The 19398-nt window shown below is 39.4% G+C and overlaps 1 protein-coding gene across 1 annotated transcript in view; it reads left to right on the top strand.

Moving 5' to 3' along the window:
• Nucleotides 1–19398, top strand: part of LOC127583072 (serine/threonine-protein kinase 17A-like) — a 59398-nt gene that overhangs the window by 4257 nt on the left and 35743 nt on the right. The gene's annotated exons all lie outside the window — the stretch shown is intronic.

The following is a 19398-nucleotide window of genomic DNA, read 5'->3' as shown; positions in this document are numbered from 1 at the left end:
TGTAAATCTAATTAAAGTAGAATTGTAGTCTTTATTCAGTGTACATAGAGACTAAACCTAAGTAGCTTAGAAAGTTAAGTAATAATGTGTAATATTATCATCCCTACCATAGCTGATGAATGAGTACACTAACATGTGTTTTTATTAGTTCTCAGTTGCAGGAAATTAAATTTTCCGGTGCTTTTTCGTGATTAGCTTCCTAAAATTTGACAGTTGTGCCATTTTTTTAAATTCAGCCTCTGCAAAGAGCCAATGGATTTTATGCACAAATGTATTGGATTGATTGTCCAACATGTACTCGGTTCCTTACCATTTATTTAATCGATGTAGACTTAATCCTCCTCGTTGTCAAGTCTGGGTACTTGTGCTTGGGTCTGAACAAGTAGCAGTGGGGAATAAAATAAAAACCTGAGGGGGGGGGGGTGTGGAGGTGAGTTGCTGGGGTAAAAAGCTCTGTTAATGCCATTGCTGTAAATTAGCATCTGTTTGAGCTTTGTACTAATTCCCATTAAGCAGTGAAGTAGAGCGGATGTTTCCGAATCTCCTGCTTGAAGTGTCTACCTATTGGGATGAATTTTCAAAGTTCATTGGCATTGAAATCTTGCGAAAGGATGTGGGATTGGCTTCTTAGTCTGTTGGATCCAACATCCTTTTAGAACGTTGAATCCCAAATTCCTCAAGATCCAAAGGGCTTTATTGCTGAGACAACTCTGAGCTGGAAGGGGCAGGGCCTGTGCTGTGTGCAAGAATATAAATTTCACTGATTTTGGAAGGCAATGTTAAACACATCACAAAGGTCTTTGGCCTGAAGTGTTAACTTTATTTCCTTTTCCACAGATGTTAACTGATTTGCTAAGTGTCTCCAGTGTTTTCTGTTCTTTATTTCAGATTTTCAGCATCTGCAGTTTATTAACTTTTTTCTTTTTATATAATGTACATCCTCATTACAGCTTAATGACTACAGAGCAAGGGAAGGAAGAAGTTTGCCTTTGCTGGGACCCTACTGTACAACCCCTTCAACAAAGGTGTTTTGAGTCATTACTGAATTTTGTGCATCTTGGACTAGCTCTTCTTGTATCTGACCATATATCCCAGCCTCATGCTCTTATGAAGAATCCCAGACCTGAAGTGATAACTGTTTCTCTCCCCACAGATGCTGCCTGACCTGCTGAGTGTTTCAGATTTCCAGCATCTGCAGTTTTATTGATTTTTCTTTTGGTTCAAATGTGCTTCTGCCACCTCCTCTCCCCTCCCTGAAGAGGGTGATGAAGGTACCTACATTTGGAAAAACTATTTGGAAAATGCAAGCATGGAGCACACACCTGGCTGCATTGCTCAGAGTGTGCAGTGATCTGGTGAGGGGGCGGTTGTGAGGCAGGGTGACATCAAAGCACTTGCCCGTCCTTGTTATTTCCAAAAGCTCATTTTTCTAGCTGATTCCCATGGAGTGAACTGTGACAATTGGAAGAAGAAATGCTGGAGTGCTGTTCAGTTCTACAGTCAGGGAAAAGGACTGGGAGATAGTGAAAAACTTCACCTTCTCCTGCCAGCTCCCAAAGCACCACTTGCTGGAATTCACTTGAGAGCCAGCAAAGATAACAAGGATGCCAATGGCACAAATTCTGACTCAATAAAGGCAACTTTAATTAAAATCATATACATGTAGGGCTTGTTACAAAATCTCAATTGTGTTGAAATTGGGGAAGGTTTAGTACAAGTATTTGATGTATTTCTGTAGCAAGAATACAAACGTGTAACTTCACCTGAGTGTCAAGTTGTTGCTTTGCAGTACCTCCTCTAAATTGTGGTCTGTTTAACACGCGAGTTCTGACCTGGATTTGTTAACCACAGTCTGGGGCTGCATGGCGAGGAATTGATATGCTGACACCACATTGACACACGGACCGGATGCAAATTATCTGTTGTGTTTCTGTGGGAAAAGAAAACTCTGCTCAAAGCTGTCAGGCAGACCATTCAACACTTCGGCTGCTCAAACAGAATTCGGGGAGATGTATGTCTGTACCCTGGGAGATCTCATTCTTTACAGTATGTTCTTATTTCAAATGGAGTACAGCCTTCACCGGGGCTTCGGCTGAGTTAGGCATTTTGTCAGGTTAGCTGAATATTAGCATTGGGCAAGAAAATTTAAATCTCCTGCCAAATCTATTCTACAGGTCTGTTCTATGTAAGCTTTCAGGGATTTTATCAAAACTGCATGGATCAGTCTTGGATTAAAAGAACGCAGTTAATGCCTGGGACTTGAAGGTGGGCTTGGCTTCTGCATTAGCCCGTGCCATTGAACTAATGTGACTGTTGATAGAAAGCAGCCTGTCCTTTGATAACCCCTGCCTCTGTCAATTTCTGAATGCTTTTTCAATTAAATCTCATCCTTTCAATTCAGAGGTAACTTGCGATGGAGTGCAGTTCTAAGGAGCTATGAATTCTCCACATTTCTTCCAAAGCCATCATTCTTCACGTGACACCTTACTTAATGAATGCCAGCTGGCTGTTCAGTCACAAGGACCATCATAACTTGGTTGATATTCTCACACCTAAACACTCCTTCATAGGTTACTGAGTAGTGTTCAGGAATTGGAATGCTGACCACTTTCCCTTGCATCTGCTGTGACCAATTGTAAAACTCCACTGCTGTTCTGGCTGAGCTAACAGAGAAGAGACAGCAGCTGCCATTTGCATAATACAAGCAAAGAGTATAACATTAAATCTTACTGAACAATTAAATTGCAGCAGGCAATGGTGGTTGCCCACAGAATCATTGGGAAAGTAGCAAATGTGATCTGCATGCCTATTTTTATTCCTATATTTAAGGTTTAGCCGATATTGCATGTGAAGTAAAAAATCTCCCTGGGCGCCTTGATGTCATCAAAACTATACATGCTTAGTACAAAATTTTGCATGTGAAGGCTTTGATGTCTACAACTGGTCTTCTCATTCTTACTCTTTTGGGTGAAGTGGCATCAGTTAATGATGCGTGCTGGTTGGGATGGTGAGGCAAGCTGACATGTTTCTGGGTGCTTTAGCAATGCTGCACTTTTCTGGTAGATTGCTTGCTAATGGACATTGTGCAAAACTGCTGTGGCCAAGCTTTGCATGCATTGAGACAATCACTTGTTCAGTTTCCTGTTGAGGGAAGGTAAACTGTAAGCAGCCTGTTTTAGGCAAAAATGCACGAGGCATTTAAGCATTGCTACGCACATTCTTTGCTCTTCTTCCAACCACCTGGAATGAAAAATAACTTGGTTATCACAGCATTCATTTGCTCCCCTGGTTTTCAGGGGAGATTTAAAGATGGTCAAGGACCCGTTTATCCTTAGTAACTCCCACATGAGTGTGGACCAAAAGGTGAGGATTAGATTTGTCTGTGCCTAGATGCTTAAGCAGTTAATAAAGTGACATAACACTCCACAAATTGACTCTCTGATGCCTAAATATAATTTAAACAATAATACTGCAGGGATCCATGATAATTAATTGGTTGTCATTGAAATATTTCAATCTTGTTTCCACGTAGCATGATCTTTATTTTATCCCAGCCTATGATTTTTATGGATCTGTTGAAGATTAATGCTGTAAAGCTCAATACAAATTTTAAACCCTGTGTAGAAATCACAGCTGTATTTCCAAGAGGATGCTTGTCAATTAAAGGTCAACTCCCCTATGTTTATCCCACTATTCCAAAGTTTAAATTATTTTACATTGTCCATTTATCAGGATACATTTATTGGCACTGGAAGGCCTGAGTTATAAGGAGAGGCTGGATAGGCTGGGGCTTTTTTCCCTGGAGGGTAGGAGGCTTAGGGGTGACCTCATAGAGGTATATAAAATCATGAGGGGCATAGATAAGGTGAATGGTCACTGTCTTTTCCTCAGGGTAGTGGAGTTCAAAACTGGAGGATATAGATTTAAGTTGAGAGGAAAAAGCTTTAAAAGAGACCTGAGCAACTTTTTTCACACAAAGGTGGTGGGTGTATGGAACAAGCTACCAGAGTAAGCTGTAGAGGTGGGTACAATTACAACATGGACGATTTGGGCTGAAGGGCCCGTTTCCGTGCTGTATGACTATAAGGATGTGGGCACCGCAAATAAGGCCAGCACTTATTGCCCATCCCTAATTGCTCCTGAACAGAATGACTTGCCTGGGCCTTTTCCGAATGCAGTTAAGAGTCACGCACATTGCTGCTGGTCTGGAGTTGCATATAGGCCTGGTAAAGGTGGCAGATTTCCTCCCCTGAAGAACTTTAGTGAACCACATGCATTTTTACCACAATCTGGTGATTTTGTGGTCATTGTAACCGATGACTACGAAACCACTGTTAACATAGAACAGTACAGCACATAACATGCCCTTCGGCCCATAATGTTGTGCCAACATAGCTAATCCCTCCTATCTACACAATGCCCAAATCCCTCTCTTTTCCTCTCATTCATGTGCCCATCCAAGCCCCTCCTAAAAGCCCTCAATGAGTTTGCCTCCACCACCCTATCAGGCAACGCATTCCAGGCATCCACCACTCTGAGTAAAAAAACGTACCCCTCACGTCTGTTCTGAACCTACCCCCCACACCTGAAATGCATGCCCTCTGGAGTTGGATCGCTCAATAATGGGAAAAAGTAGTGGGATTTGAACACCTTTTCAATAGTAGATCTGGAGAATTTCTTTCCACAGAAAATATAATGCTTGAGATAAAAAAAAATCTTAAATGACCATATAGTTCTGAATGAAATGTTTAATATTCCAAAATTATGGAAAGTTGACTTTTTTATTTGGTATATTTGATTTGAATTCTCCAAATTTGTTACATCAAGTTATTTAAAGTGGACTGTCTGCAGTTCACAGAAACTGGGACACCTAAAGGGAATGAAATCTAAGAGAACTGCTCTTCCTAAACAGGCTTTGAGGTGCATTGTTAGTGTCCCTGTGTGCCTTTGAGAGAGAAGAACACATGGGTAGAACTGTAACTAAATGATCACTGTGCCTTTTCTTCACATTTGTGACATTAACTAGTAATGTTGCAACAGACAAGACTCTTTGGGGCCAAATAATATTACTGAGGAGCCCATCTGGATTGTGTTGCCACCCATCCAGTGGGTTTTATGAGGCATAATTAGGATGATAGCAGACACTAACACCCAACAGGTGCAAAAGTGGGTGTTCAAGGCCACCTGTTGTGGGAGACTAGACTTTAGAAGCCACTATAAAAGTAGCTAAAGTTGTGTTAAGTACCACTGACTAGTTTCTCTCATTAACCTTGTGACCTTCCTTCAGCAAGTAGAAAATCAGCTGGTGCTTGTTTGTTCCCCATCCACGTTTTTATCTTGTAATTATCCAGCCCCATTAGCACTGCACCATTGCCTAAGAAACTTTAAGAACAAGCACCTTCTTGTAGCATGCATGATAAAAGCAGGAGTTTCTGGTCAGAAATGTAATCTGTACTTTCGATTGTATAAAGTTCTTGAGATCTTGATCAGCAAGTTCAGTAACCTCAATGCAAAGTCTGCATTGATTTCTATCTCATTAGTACTAACTTTAACAATTCAGGTCAATAAAATTTATTCCCGTATTGATTCCAAGCACAGAGGTTGTGACTAATTGCTTTTTAAAAGAGCCAGCATGAGCAAAATGGATTGAATGGCCTCTTCCTCTGCTGTATCATTTCTCTAACCATATTTTTGGATGGCTGAAATGACTGGCACTGAAAGTGCCATGATTTGCCATTGCTCACAAGAAAAAAATGCAATAGAGAGTGATGCTCCCCAAGTCGGTGGTCCTATCTCTCTGCATATCACCTTAAACTCTTTTATAATAATTGTACTTTACATTGTTTCCTCAGTATGATATTCTCCAGATCTTTCACTTGGATAAATCCAGACTAAACAAATATTCAATTGCCAGTTAATGGAGAAAATAGTCTCCAGTTAATAGTCAAAGACAGCAGTTTTTAATATCTGTTTTCATATGTAATAGTATTACTGTGTAGCTACACTGCGATCTGAAAGGAAGCAATCCCATCCTATGAGAGAATCATGAGTTACCTTCCTTGCTCTCATTCGAACCTTGATTTTCTTCAGACACACCTACAGTGTGTGGGGGTCTACGTGGTAATTTGTTGTGGAGTTGGGCACACTGGTGGTACTGCTCTGTGTGTGGAGCAGGGAGGGTTGGAAGGGGAGAGGCAAGGAAAGGGATGAGCAATTCAGGACCTCTTAAGGGTTCAAGTTGGATCTTCTGTAGACATCTTTGAACATGGGATCAAGGCTTTTGTGCCTTTTTTAAATTCATAAATGAGCTAATTATTTATATTAGGTCCTTCAAAAATAGTGCTTGAAAAATCTAAAGCAGACTGTTTTTCACTCTGTTCAAAAGGTATTAATTATTGTTTTGTGCTTGGGTAACTTAACACCAGGTTTAACCAGACTCTTGTCCAAACAAATAGAGTTATGAAACGTGAATTGTTTGAGTATCAGTGTACAGGTTCTGCGTGAGCCCTGCTGTCCAGGCTTGCCAAGTCTTGGTTACATTAGCTTTCCAAAATACGATGATGATGATACAAACGATGTATCCCCTTTTCCTATGGACTATGGACACTTTTGAATGGCTAATGTTGGCCTGATGTTTCTCCCACTGCCTATGGTACTCACTACTGTATAGCTCAAAATATCTGCTGGCTTGGTGGTGCTCTGGACCTATAATTTACTAGATATCACTTTGGGAATTTTAAACTTTTCCGTTTCCCAGTAAGTCTCATAATTGTGACCTCCAACTAACCTCAAGCTGAAAAAAGGGTGAATGCAGGAAAATGGGGTAGGGAAGTTTTTATTGGAATTTTGTTACCTGGGATCACCTGGTCTGACTCTTACCCCTGTTGAGTTCACTGACCCAGTGTCTTTTCGTGATTCTAACCCCATCTGCCTCTACACTTCCAATGGGTAAAGCAGGGACTGAAACGACAATGCTTCATCAGTTATGTAAATTGCATTAGGTACTTGGTAATGCAGATTGTATTAATTTAATTGTTGAAGCAGGGTCAAGTTAAAAGGACATTAACCAAAGCTTGGTTGCAAATGGATAGTTCCCATTTAATTATAAGTACGTTACTACATTGAATATCATTGCAATACAACTATTAACATTGAAGAGTAAGCAAGGAAAGGTTGTAGCTTGATCAACTTTTCAAAGTGTAGATATTTAATAATTTTAAATAACATATTAGCATTAACTTATTAGTAGGAGGTGAACTTGCATAGTCATATCATCTCGAATGGGTGTCCAATGTGAAACTAATGTAATGGAGAGGCATCATGCACAGAGAGAAGAAATTTCATGAGCTCCCTGTGCCATGCTGAGTGGCATGTCATTCCTTCCTCTTTTAAGATTGTTATGGCAAAAATGACCTGGAAGTGCTCTTGCATTTCACAAAGCCTGGAAATTCCATCTGGTATTCCGTGTGAGCAGCGTGCATGTACAGAGGCCACTGGACGTGCACAGTAACTCAAATCTGTGCACCTTTCATGATTTTCATCTGGGCAGACTGGGTTCATGAAGAGTGTGGCCTTAAATGCCAGAGTGCAATGTATCAGAAGGGTTGAAGCTTCTCTAGTTAAAGTCCCTATCTAGGCTGGCATTGCGCAGCTCTTGGTTATGGTAAATTCCTCCTGTATTTATTTTCATCTGGACTGATTACTTCTACATTGCACCCACTCCTCCACCGCCACTGATCATTCTGTGATCCCTGTCAAAATCCTTCCTTGTCCCCAATATCTCTCCCTGCCCTCTCAAGTACTCTGTTTTTTCTTGGTACCTACAATTATTCTTTCTGACTCCCTGATCTTTCCTGGTCTCCTCCATGAACTTTTCATCTACTTTCCAGCCATGCTAGTTCCTGTGATTTCTTTCTTTCCCCAGTTCCCCACTTCTCCTCCATGACTTTCCCAGCTCCTCCCTCTCCCCAGTATTCTGCAGCACAATCCTCTCCACACCCAACTCCCTCAACCTTGGATCCATACAGCACAGAAATAGGTCCTTTGTCCAACCATGCCCACGCCAACCATCAAATATCCATCTCTACTAATCTCATTTTCCAGCACTTGGCCCTCAGTCTTCTATGGCTTGACAATTCAACCTGGTGACCTTCTCCTTGCCAACTCCTCTGGAGTATGCTGTATTTGGGAGGTGTATATATCAAAACAAAGGTGAAAATGAACTATTCTCCACATAAAGAACTACTTCCCAAATATATGAGCACATCACTAAATGAATAAACAGAAAGACAAAGTTTCCATATGCATGGGGTCCAGAGGTTGGTGTTGGCGTCAAATGCCATGAACACAGAAACAATTAAAGATCTTATCAATACTCGTGCATTAATCATTCGTCTTGTTAGAGTAGATTATGTGCACAACATTTTCTATTGTTGCCCAATGCATTTACAATAAAGATTAAGCAATGTCCCTTGTCGTAGTACTGAAATGAAGTTTTAAAACTCTATAGTATCTTCCACTGTATTACCAGCAGTAGCATCTTACTGATGTATTTATTTTACTGGCAGTCGTGCAGCTTGATATGGTCCATGATATCTGCAAGTCCAAGTACCCATCCTTTAAGTACATGCTGAGGCGTGAGGGCCAGTTGTTTGTCAAGGACAATTAAAATTAAGCTCTCTCCTGTCCTTGTCCGATGTCTAACCATGCACTTTTCACCAGGGATCATTGAATTACAGACAGCATCAGAATTCTTCTTTTGTTCCCCTTTGGCCGCCTTATAGCTCCCAAGAAGAGTAAAGAGAGTCTTTCAGCCGTTTGCCCAGTGGAATCAGCTAAGTCTATACATTCTGCTTTAAAATGCTCTTTTTAAATCACCTCAGTATTTTGTTGAAGGTATTTGTACCAGACTTGCAGTCTTGAGACTAATGTTTATAGAAGCATTGCTTGGCAGTTTTTCTACATTTCCATAGGGGCCTCTCTCCATTTCTTGTCAGCATCTCCACCCTAAGGGTCCCTGACAATCGATCTCTGTGGCATTAATTTTAAAGCTGTAACAGGATTTACTGACATAAGGCACAGCCCCTGTAATGAAAACTGTTATGTTTAGTTTATTAAACAGATATGTTGTGTAGAAAATCATATGTCTCTTCAATAAACACTCTGTAATTAGGCCAATTGCAACTTCAAACAATTTGCATTCATATTAATTATCTAAAGGATTTTGTTCACGCAAAGAAAGCCCTTGTAAGGATAATACTAAAGAAGAATGGAAGAGAAGTAGTTACATTGATTGTTAGCAGTGCTTTCCTTTGGAGGGAATTTGGGGAGATTCTGTGAAGGTGGCTGCTCCTGTCTGGGTGACTTTTTCTCTGTCCTGCACCCCAGTAATTCAGTGGGCACTGTACATCCAGGAAGTCCAATGATCATGAAGCTCGGGCACAGGAAGAACATGTCTGTTGGGCAATAGTTTAATAATAAAATTTGTACACTTTTTTTTGTACCACTTTGTCAGTTTGAAGGTATGATTCAAATAAAGACTCAGATGTAAAAGAATGTGGTCACATGATAATAATTACTTAGTAATTTAAAGCAGCCTGCTGTAAATCATGTTTGTAAGCTGTAAAGTCATCTGTTATCCTGAGACAATTGTTCATTGCATCTGGATGTAACCATACAAATGGTTGGAGTGCAACTATTACATTACATGTGTTTTTATTTCTAGCAGGGGTGGCTGGACAGATTTGAGATCAGTCACAATCTATAGAATGGAGCAGGTTGGAAGGATAATTTTACACATTGACACGTTAGATAGTGACAGGATTTAGCTGGTGTAATAACAACATTTGACACAGGTACAATAATAACATTTAAAAGACATTCGAGTAGGTACATAGATAGGAAGCATTTAGAGGGATATGGGCCAAATGCAGGCAAAGGGACTAGCTTGGTGGGCACCATGGACAAGTTGGGCCGAAGGGCCTGATTCCATGCTGTATTACTTTATGACTCTATAACTAGTAAATGTTGAATTCAAAGGTTAGTCACTTCATTTGAATCCCTGGCTTAACTTTTCATTCCTGCTATCATTTTACATTTCAATAACACAAAATTTATTGTCGGTTATCACAAGAGTGTAAGGTAACCAGTAGGTTTTTACAGGAGGCAGATTGTAATCTATTCAAATCAAATGCACAGATTTTCAAGCCCAGGTAGGCGTGGAATATCTCTCATGGATGTGTACAGTGTTTGGAATCTTTCACTTGACCTTCTCATTGTGGTTCAGCGAGAACACAGATTTCCTCACAATTTACATGCTCCCAATGTTTCCTTGAAGGAGGAAATGTTATGATATGGTTCTAAAGAACTCAGGATGCCTAGTTTCATTTTGTTTGTGTCTCAATGGCGGTCAACACTAGTTTAACACAGGTGTAACTATTTCACTCAGACTCAGATGGATGGACTCAGGAAGCCACTTTTGAAAATAGAGCGGTGCCTTTCTTGAGAATACTGACCAGGTGAAGAGAATGTGGTGTTATTCAGTAATCTGATCTTCTTCTGTCAGCTGATAAACCAGGTGCATTATATTCTCCTTGAATACAAATCTCTTTGGTCTATCACCGGCATCTTTAAGTAATTTTTGTCCTTTTTGGCTTTGTGATGGTTGCAGCGGCGGATTTGCTAACTGCCATGGAGCTGCTCTAAGAACATAACAACAATGCAACAACCTTCAAGGACGGGCACACATTTTGACATTTGAGGTGATTCTGTGCTTATGTAATACAATTTTGCGTAAGAGTTTACAATGTCAGTGAAAATGGTAGTTTCCTTAGAAGAAAGTCAAATTGTAACCAGAAAACTGGGAATTGGGAGAGGAGGGTGAAACTAGAGGTCAGGCATTGCAAGGTCCCTTTAAACTGCATACAGCATAGAAAAATTCAGTGTTAATATCATCAGAACAAAACCTTTCAGTTATTTTACAGCTAGCAATCTGTTGTATGTTTTGTTATAGCATGGTTATGATGGATCGTTTTCTCTTGTATTTCATCTCATCTGTCCAATAACACTGATGTTGCTAGTGACCAATGATTAGTGTAATGCAATATATGTGTCACCACAGATAAGTGACTCTTGCATGCTCTGGACAGTGACATGAAGTTGTCACAACTCTAGACTGTAGAGTAGCTTTCCCCACCTAATTGGCAGACTCCATGAGAACAAATGTCATTCATCTGGCACAACACTGAAACTGACTTAAACTTGCAAATGTTCATTAAGCATCAATCATTAACCACAGTAGAGTCATAGAGTAGAGTGATACAGTATGGAAACAGGCCCTTTGGCCCAACTCATCCATGCTAACCAAGATGCCCATCTAAGCTAGTCCCATTTGTTCAGTTTTGGCCCATATCCCTCTAAATCCCTCCCAGTATTAAAGTGAGGATTCTCTTAAAGGAATTAATATAGAATGAAGCTAAAATGTCTCCTCAAATAGAGTAAGACATTTTCAAAAACTGCTTTAAGTAATCCCATTGCAAGCTGGCCACAAATTAATTTGCACTGTCTCCATCATATGCTGACTTATAATGTGCCACTGTTATGTGAGGCATAAATTATTCTTTCATAATGTGAAGCCAGAGATATGTTGAGGTTCTTCTCATGTCTGTTGTATCTCAGGGAGATCGTCAAAACAGATTACTCCCTCCTTGGGGAGAAAGGGCTCAAAATGTGTTTTGTGTCAAAATATCAACTAATTCCAGTCTGCCACAAAATACTTCTGGTTTCTGGGAGGTATAAAGGCCACAGTGGCTTCTTGAAACCCCATTATTTTAAGACTAGGAGTAGGCCATTCACCTTTTCATGTTTGTTCTACCATTTAGTTAGATCGGGCTGATCATTTCGGTGAAGAGAATGTGATATAGAAATGTCCTCTGCTTTTATGGTCTTTGTAACTTTTTATTTATTGTAAGCACTCCTCCCTGAGTTTTGATTTCCCTTATTCCAACACCTCCTCCTCCTGCAACCCACATACGTTTCCTGCCTCTCAACCCACATGCATACCTGCTTAATGTCTTTCTTTGAAGTGGGGAAGGAGAAAGTTTTTGCATAAAACTGCACAGCTCCTGGCAGTGTCTCTCTCTCTGAGATGCAGGTGGCATTCACTGCTGGTAAAACAGTCTAAATATCATGTGCAGAGAGTAAGTAAGATCAAAAGCATATTTAAGAGAGAATGTTGGGAGAATCAAAATAGGATTAGTGTAGGATTATTGTAAGTGGGTGCTTGATGGTCAGCATGGACTCAGTGGGCCAAAGGGCCTGTTTCTGTGCTCTGTGTATCTATGACTCCAATAAGGAAACATTGCATTTGTTTCTGCGTGAATACAGCAGTTACAGGTATCTTGAAACAACCATTCCTGACAGTCCCCGGACACTCTTTGAAGTGATGTTTTCCTTTATTGTTTGAAAATGTCCTTTCAAAACTTCCCTCAGCAGACTTATCTTCCTTTACGATTGCTGACTTTAAAGAAATCCAAAATGCCTGTTGAATTCTTTGTATTCCAGTCACGCAAGGATTGCTCTTCCCTTTAGCGTTTGCTTTTATATTTAGTATTTCTCATAAAACAGTGGCTTGTGTGTGTAACAAACAGAGAGAACTAATGACCTGCCCCAGCCTGTATTTATGGCTGGGCTGGAATGCAGGTTATAGGTGGCAAATTGCAACAAACAACTGTTATGTGTCATCATTTGTCACGAGTGGAATTCCACTGCCAAAGGTGAAGAAATAAGTATTTTGGCTAGGAGCCAGAAATTCCACATGAATCCTGCTGTGTGCAAAGCTTTATTAATTTATCTGCCCTTCAGAACAAATATCACTGCTATATTAACCAGATGGCTTATTTGAGCTGACACACATGATATGTGACTAAAAAAATCTCACTGAGGTGCAAAGGAAATCAATGTCAGACAGGAGCTGATGCTGTCAAAAGTCCCTTGGAATAAATTTAAGATGGAGGTGAAGCTCCAGAGGTTTGAGGAGAAAGATGTAACAATGAGGCTAGAGGGACGTGTTTGGAGTCTCGATATCTCTGGACCTGATTCCTCTCTTCCCTCCAGCTGCCAAGTTGGAAATCATCAAAGTCCAGAGGTGTAGGGTGTCTGACAGGTGTTGGGGGCCTGAAATATGTAAATTGACATCCTAAATTCAGAAGTGGCACACAACCAAAATTGGTCACCCATTGGGTAGAGTTTGCAGTTCGCATGCTCTGGTCAGTTCTCTTTGTGTGCTCCACTGTCTTAAAGGAACTGCTAATGGCTGCCAATAAAATGTTACAAAACATCCATCACAAATTAATTTCTGTGGAGCCAAGAGGAGCAGTGGTGATCTCACCTAGGCCCAAACCCACCCACCACCCCTTGGTTCCAACTGCAGGAACAGCTCTGAATCTCAACTAGCTAAAACTCCTGCAGTCTCACTGGGACACCACTTGGTTTCCACAGCTCACATTTTTCATGCAGTTGAGGTCTGAGGTCCAACTTTAATTGGAAATTGCAAGCATGGCAACATGTATGCTGCTTGTACTTGGCCTCCAGCATCTTCAGTGGTAAAATGTCTTTGCTCAATATCACTTTTTGGTCCATTTTGTGTAAGATTAAACTTCCAGACATTTGGGGAGGAAAAATCTTTTCTGATAATAATGCCTTTAGACAAACACTCAAACCCTTCTGGTGAGATGAGCTGTATTCAAAGGGTGCCATGATTGCATGGCTGATGTGACGTCTGTTCTGCTGTTGGCTTTGAAAAAAATATTACTTTTCTATTACCAGATGTTAATATTGAAGCAAGTAAAATTATTTTCAATCACCTCACTGGCCTATTAATGTGCCTCATTTATTAAAGGTCTTCCTTCTTTACAAATCTCACCTTGTGCCAACTCCTGTATATAGTGACCATATCACTCTGAAGGGTGTGCCCATTTGAAATTTATTACTAAGTCTAAGTTTCAAAGATGTCAATGTGAAGTGTCTGACGTGACTTTCAACATTTCTGTTTCAATTCCTGTCTCCCTTATTTTCTCATTCAGCACCAGATTTATTTGGTCTGAATTGACTGCTATTGAGCCCCACTCTTCTGAAAACCACCTCAAAAGATCATCTCAAAATGTGAAGGCCATGACTTCTTTTCATGATAAACTACTTCCTTAAGTCCTCCTTTGGCCTTCTGCATTCTAACCTCCCATAAAATACATGAAGAGGTCATTGACTTCATTTCCATGAGGTGTAAAACTATCCATGCATCTGCATCTAATGCTTAGCCCCACCCTCCCATCTTTACCTTCCAAGTCAGCCCTATCGCCCAGACTTCCCCTAGTTTCTCCCTCATCTCTCACACTTCTTTCTGGAGTTCATCTCATTCATAGGATTGATCTCCTAAATCACCATTCTTCTTTTAATGATTCCCAACAACTCTTTGTTCCTCACACTAGTCCTTTTCTGCATCTCTATCCAGCCTCCCCATTGGCCAGCATGTTTTCAGTCACCGAGTTATCAAGTATCCACTCTTTGGAATTCTCTTCCTAATTTCCTCTGACTCTCCACCTTTGATCACAAATTTCTTTTATCAATCTTTTCAGTAACTCTTCGGGTCCTGTGAAGTGCCCAGGAATGTTTTGTGTTAAAGGTTCTACGTAAGTGGAAGTTGGCAGATTTACCAAATGTTTCAAGAAATCTGATACCAATGAGACAGTTCTGGTGAAGAAGAACCAATAGGAAGACTTGGTATCATTAAGTCAAATTTACTGGCACAAATCGATTGACTCCAAAATTTGCATAACCAAAAGTTAAACTGTTCTTTCTCAGCAAAAGTTGCTTCTCCAGGCACAATGGATAATGGCAGTCCTGTTATCTTGTTTCCATTCTTACTTAGAATCCTCAATCCTTCAACAGTTATTAAATTGATGATTAAGTACTGACTTATGAATAAAAGTGGAATTTCTAATAGTTTTTGACAAAATATAGTAAAAATAAATCCTAGCCTGTCAAAGATTCTTCCTTTGGCAGCTTGAGCAGTGTGGTTTGTATTCATTTGTATTTCATCGACTCCAGTTTAAGTAACTTGATGAAAGCTTCAGGTGCTAGATACCTGGCTTTGTGAGAGAGCCTGGTTTTGGAAAAAACATCCAGCACCAAGTTGCCCGAACTGGAATTGGTGGTGTTCTAATGAAATGCAAAGACTTCTGATCGAACTTGTATACACCACCTTGCAACCACTCTGTCAGTCAAGCACTAGGGGATGTGGGATAAGCTGAGTTTTGAGATGTAATTAAGCAAGCACCCAGAATACATCTAATTTAACCAAGTGCTAAGGGAAGCTGATCAATGCACTTGTTGTAAATGAATCCACCAGGACATAATAATCTGATCATACACCTCTAAATGAAGTCTAGGACTTTGATCCCAGGTGATCCTGTCCAAATTTTAGAGGTGTGAGATGCGAGTTGTGTGTTGCTGGTTATGGTGCTCATCTTTATCCTGTGATTTAGTGTGTGAGACTATGCGTGGGGAAAGAAGGTTTCTTCAAAGTAAGAGTGGGCAAATTTCCTCAAAAGTGAAATCTAATACTTAGCAACATACAGGAAAATGTTGAGTTGTAAATAAAATTGGAGATTAAATTAAACACCCAAAAGTCTGTTAATAAATGGGTAGTTACTGCTGTGCATTTGATTCAATTTGAATCATCCTCCAGAATGATTTAAGTAACTTTATCTTAATGATAACCCAATTAAATTGAATCAAGGAGAGATGTGAATGAAACTTGTATTTACATTGTCAGGTATTATTCACTTGCTTAGCCTACACTACAATGTCAAATCAGGGTTTGTCTTGTTCAGAGACAAACATGTGAAATACTTCCAACTGAATGAACAAATTACATTCAGTTTGAAATGAATGATATCTTGGATATTATTCGTATATTTGAAGAGACTTATATTTAAGGTCACCTAATGGACATTGAGCAACTGAAGTACTATGTATGCAGACTATAAATTCAATGATAACTTGTCTTCTAACTCTGTGTGAAATTTCTTCAATGCTTTTCTAATTTTTAATACTAATTCCAAAAATATGAATTAAGTAGAAATTATAGTGCAATATAATTTCACTAGAATCCCCTCCCATTTAATATGATCCCTCATTTTAATTACAATATAAAATTTGCTAAGTATCTCAAAATATGGTGTTTCACTTCGAGGAAATTTGCCCACTCACTTTTATTTTGAAGAAACCCTCTTTCCCCACGCATGTCCACTGATTGAAAGATGTGTGATGTAACCAGCAATGCATAATGAATGATTCACACCTCCAAGGTTTGGACAAGATCATCGAGGACAAAAAATCCCCGGCTTCATTCAGAGCTCTGCAACTAGGTTGTTCTCTCTGGTGGGTTCATTTACAATCAGTGCAATAATCAGCTCCTTATGGCATTCTTCAAATGAGTCTTTCTTTACCAGCTTCATCCTTCTGAAAAGGCATCTTTAAAGATTAATGTGTAGTTTTTATTAATGTAATTATGCCAGCGGAGTTGTAAACTTAGATATATTCTAATATATTCATAACCACTTCTCAAAACTTACCCATATTTGGTCCTAATGGGCCTTGTACAAAGGTGGGGACAGCTTGGGGTAGCTGAACCAAGTTCAAGTATGCAATACATTCTTTGTTGTTAGAAGTGTCGGGAAAAAAATGTCCAATGAAGTAACCCTAGGTGGATACAAGAATTATAATAGAATGATTGTCACTGTATCCATATGAAGGAATTATAAACATATTTGCTATAAACTTTCCAAATACCTTATCCATTTTTTACCATCTGAAACTACTTTGAATTTACATAATAATCATGAGGCTCAACCAGGCAATGTAATTGAGGAGAAGGCAACCTGCCATGTGTATTACTGATCCCAGAGTACCATATGTTCCATGTTACCAAGTCCTGATTACGTAGCTGCTCAGTATCCCCTCCAGGACTTGACCAGAATTTTTAAGAAGAATGATAACTCCTTTATTTCATTCATTCGTTCACCATGACTTAAGACTACACTTCTGAGATATTTTTTAAAAAACTGGTGAGTGTTGAGAAGTAGTAGGTATCTTTATCTAAGATTATTTATCTGCTTATTAACAACACAGTTAAATTATTCAGGTGCAAGTAAGTTCTATTTAACCTTGTGCAATTGACCTACGGTAATGAGAAACAATAACTAAAGATGTCAGCACAACCAAACTGCATACATAACAGTAGTAAATGGATTTTTAGGTTTGGAAATTGCAATTGGATTACTTTAAATGATTGCTGCCTGTAGCAATCCAATATCAAATATGTGAATATAACTCACCATTCTTTCTAACTACCTGAGCAGGGTAATACCTAATGTACACTTATGAATAGTCTCCTGTTGCATTGCACTGAAGACATTATACCTATCTTTCTATTTCTGTCAACCCCACAGCAGTTTTCTAACCCTGCCTTTGTTGTTTTACCTCTATATTTTTCCTCTTTCTTCTTTCCGTTCTATTCATTTTAAATCGTTACCCCGATAAAGCCATTAACAATTGTGAAATTGCTGGTTAATTAGTTGCAATGAAGTGGTCCTCTGCAAAATAAAACTGCAAGTTAATGCATACTGAAATGAGATGAGATTCAAACGAACTCTAAGATAGCTAGCAGCAACACCAATACAAGTGTATCCCCACATCCTGTTAACAGATCTGATTAAACTATTGTGTTGCTAACATTCACTTACATAGTGCAGTTTGGACTGAAATATACTCCATTTCAAACCTTGGCTTTTAATTCGCTTAATCTGGATTATGAAGATTTTGTAGAGTGTTTTAATGATAAAAACTGGAAGATTATTAAGTCAACAAATGGAGGAAATGATTATTCTCTTGTACTTCCCCTATGTGCTGTGTTGTATCTGATCAAGTGGGCCCACAAAACTGCCTTGTACTGTTAAAGTCTAGCTTTGTGAAATATTGGACCTGTGGTTGTTGTTACCACATCTGATCCAATTAGAAAATGCAGCAGTATTTCCAGCTCAACTAAAAATATAAACTGAGCAAAAACCAAAAAAAAAGCACCAAGCCTGGTAAAACTTAATGGTTTTCCTGCTGGCTAGTTCTAATTATTTGGATCCTAAAACATGTTGAAAGTTGTAAACCTTGGAGAAAGATCTCCTGTCACCACTCTCCCATGCCTCATAAAAGGTAGTTGGATGAGAAAATGAAGTGAGAAAATCTTGGGATGGGGGGAGGAAAGTATTTGAACTGTCTGCAATAAAGAACATGTATGTCTAGTGACTCCCTCTCCGTATGTGCTGCAAGCTCCAGAATACTTGAAAGGAAGCCAAGCCACCACATTCTAGTGAAATTACAAAAGATACATAAAATAGTTCAAGAGAAAAATTGTGGGACTCTGTGGAATTTATTGCATTCCAGTGCACCTCGCGTGCAATATTTTGAGATGTGAAAAACAGCAGAAAGGCAAAACAATTATGACTCAAGATATATTTCCAGCAACTGTTGTAATAATTGCAACATTAGTGATCTTGTTAATTGCACAACCAGTATTTGGTGTGCTTCCCATTGTTATTTTTCAAACTAATGTAACATTATAGAATTGGAAGTTAACTACCACAAGCATTCCAACTCACTGGTTACCACCATAATTGGGATTCGGTATCAATGCTTGTTATGAATTCCCAGCTCATTCAAAGAGCCATTATGATAAATAGGAAAAGTAGAAGCCTGAACATGGCTACTTGCATTTAAACAGGTAATTTGTAGCAGCTACAAGTTGTGCTTCCCTACTGAAATTTGATTCCAACGAAGCCAATGCACTGCATGTTTAGTGTGTGATTAAAGATTGAATTTTTACCTCACTACCTGTAGCTGTTCAGATATTAATGACCTTCTAACAAAATTAAAAACAAACTTGCTCCCTTATTCTCAGTCCCTGAGATTTTCCACAGCCACATCTATGTACTGATGGGAAATCACAAAATGTGAGTTGTATCACTTCTTTTCTGCATCTTTCCCAGGGGTTAGACTAAGATTTTTTGCTTCATTTCTCATTCCTAACAATCCAGTTTTATCTGATCTTGATGGCTCCTGTTGTGTCATTTACTGTCCCTTCAAAGCTGGGTTGGAGGGTTGGTGGATGGGGAGTGTTTACCATGCTCCAGTGATATGTTGGGCATGAGCAGTTGTTTTGCCATCGTGATTCAATGTGTCATTGGCACTATAATGCAACCACTTTTCTATTAGATCTTCCACAATGATCCTGAAGACTAACACTTTGGGGTGATGATGCATGACTTCATGACTTGCGCCATCAATAGC

The sequence above is a fragment of the Pristis pectinata genome, chromosome 25, assembly GCF_009764475.1.
Source record: "Pristis pectinata isolate sPriPec2 chromosome 25, sPriPec2.1.pri, whole genome shotgun sequence".
NCBI classification, from domain to species: Eukaryota; Metazoa; Chordata; class Chondrichthyes; order Rhinopristiformes; family Pristidae; genus Pristis; species Pristis pectinata.
This window is presented reverse-complemented; position numbering and strand designations above follow the sequence as displayed.